Source organism: Elephantulus edwardii, unplaced genomic scaffold (assembly GCF_000299155.1).
Source record: "Elephantulus edwardii isolate Elephantulus edwardi_28Jun2011 unplaced genomic scaffold, EleEdw1.0 scaffold00112, whole genome shotgun sequence".
NCBI classification, from domain to species: Eukaryota; Metazoa; Chordata; class Mammalia; order Macroscelidea; family Macroscelididae; genus Elephantulus; species Elephantulus edwardii.
The window spans coordinates 7,081,206-7,083,782 of NW_006399862.1; the positions used below are offsets into that span (position 1 = coordinate 7,081,206).

Below are 2,577 nucleotides of genomic sequence, written 5' to 3' on the forward strand. Positions count from 1 at the left end.
TTCCCTCCTGTGCCCATTTTTGGAATTGGATTATTTACCTTTATCTTGTTGTGGTGCTTAAGTATTTTATAAATTTTGGATATAAGTCCCTTACCTGACATGTCATTACCGAATACTTTTTCCCAGTCTATGGTTTACCTTTTTACCCTGTTAGAGAAGTTTTTGGATGTGCATAGGCATTTGATTCTTAGAAGGTCCCATTCATCTATTATTTCCTTCTCCTGGTTGTAGATGAATGGGTATTCTTGTCATTTCAGAAGTCCAGAGTGAAGGCTGCATAATAGAGTGGACTTGGGGGTGGGGGGGAGGGATTGCATAACAATGAAACTTTTCTTTCTTTTCAAGGAGAAGAGTGAATTGGGGGCAGAGGGTGGGTAGGGAGTAAAGTGCAACAATGAATGACTGGAAACCCTAAGTCTGTATAGTTTTATTATAATTAATTAAAAAAAAAACTCCCAAACCCAAAAACCTAAAGTGAAGGCCAGAGCTGGGGAGTGGCAGCGATGCCGGAGGCCCTGCAGGTTTCCCCATTTCCCACCCCGGTGTGGGCCTGACGTCCACAGGATCGGGCACAGCCCTCTGCTGCACAGACATGGACCTGGAAGCTCGAGTGGAGAAGATGGGCTTAGGACATGAGCATGAATTTGGAGCTCTCTATTGAAAATGCAAAGAAAAATGCAAAGGCTTTGAGCTGCACTTCGGAGGAAAATATGTCAGTAACTGCAAGAATGGCTAAGAAGTACATGACATCCTTTTGAGCAAGGAAGAGGATCGAAAAGTGGGGAAACTTTTGTAGGACACCAGTATATCACCCTGATTGCAAAGCTAAAATCCGACGGAATTCCCATGTATAAACGCATTGTTATGACACTCACCAACCCAGGTGCTGCCGAGAAGAATGGATCCACCAGTCCAGGGCCAGGCAGTCCATGCAGATGTTGCCCAAGGAGAAGCAGGCCGCGGCCGGGTCGGAGGGGGCGCAAGACCGCAAGAAGCAGCTGGCAAAGCAGCTCCCTGCCGGTGACCAGGACCCGTCAAAGTGCCGCGAGCTGACTCCCAGGGAGGTAAAAGACGAAGCAGCTTGTGAAGAAATACAAGAACAAGGCGCTGGGAGTAGGAGGTGTCAAACTGCCGCAGATGGACAACACTCAGGGGGCCAAAGGGGTGTGCGTCCCAGGTGGGGACCATGTAGAACAAAGTGGGCGAGCACAAAGCCCTCAGTATTCCTGTCATTGCTGCACGCTGAGCATGAAGGAGGGCGAGTTGGTGGACGCCGAGAAGCGCACCTGCGATATGTTCTGGCGCCCTTCTCGCTTTGTGTGCAGTACCTGCGGGGAACTCCTGGTGGACATGATCTATTTCTGGAAGAACGGGAAGCTGTGCTGTGGCCAGCACTACGGCTACAGCGAGAAGCCACGCTGTGCTGGCTGTGACGAGCTCCTATTCAGCAACGAATACACCCAGGCCGAAAACCAAAATTGGCACCTGAAACACTTCTGCTGCTTTGACTATGACAACATCCTAGCTAGGGAAATCTACGTGATGATTAACGACAGGCCAGCGTGCAAGCCCTGCTACCTGAGGAATCACGCCGTGGTGTGCCAAGGCTGCCACATGCCATCGACCCCGAGGTGCAGCGGGTGATCCACAAAGCTTCAGCTGGCACGCCTCCACCGAGTGCTTTCTGTGGTCCTGCTGCAGCAAGTGTCTCAGCCGGCAGAAGTTCATGCTGGTGGAAGGGATGGTCTTCTGTTGGGTGGAGTGTAGGAAGATGATGTCCTACGCCAATGCCACGCAGCACTGTGCCACAGCCTGCACGCAGCCTGCCTGCCTGTATTGCTACAACACAAATTGAAAAATAAATAAAAGGGGGGGGGGAAGGAAGGAGACCCTCAAAGGAGCCGGGAGATTTTGTTCGGTATCTTTCATTGCGGTTGAATCAATTTCAACCCCGTTCAACTTGATTTTTAAAACCTGCTTTAAGCACTTGATTGAAAACAAAGGCAAAGAATCTTATCTTTCTGTAGCTCTCCAGGTGTGAACAATTTCAGTTGAGCTTGATTTTGAGCATTAAATCTTCATCTCCCCACTTGCCCTGTGCCACCCTTAAAAAGTTATTGTAGTGAAAGGGAGCTCTGGTGGCCTAGTGGCAAGAAGCTACACTGCAATCCCAGAGGTGCACGGTTTGAATCCACCAGATGCTCTGCTGGGGAAGGAGGGACAACCTCCTCCTGTACCAGTCAGATCTGATTTGACGGTACACACACACAAATAATAAAATTTAAAAAAGTTATTGTAGTGCATACCCATGTTTATTGCAGCTTTGTTTGCAATAGCAAAGAGCTAGAAACAGGTACCTAACAAACAAACAAATGGATGGAGAATCTCTGGTATATTCACACAATGGACTACTATGCAGCATTGAAAAACAAGGAACTCATGAAGTATTATGCAAGATGGATGACCCGGAGGACATTATGCTGGGTGAAACATCTCAGTCACAAAAGGACAAATATTGCATAAAGGCCACTGTTGTAAAACGGGACTGACATCAGGGTTGAGAGAAGACAGAAAAGG

The 2,577-nt window shown here is 48.3% G+C and overlaps 1 pseudogene; it reads left to right on the plus strand.

The window, feature by feature from the left end:
- The first annotated feature begins 592 nt into the window (after window positions 1-592).
- LOC102861487 lies at window positions 593-1,855 on the plus strand (annotated as a pseudogene).
- The last annotated feature ends 722 nt before the right edge of the window (window positions 1,856-2,577 follow it).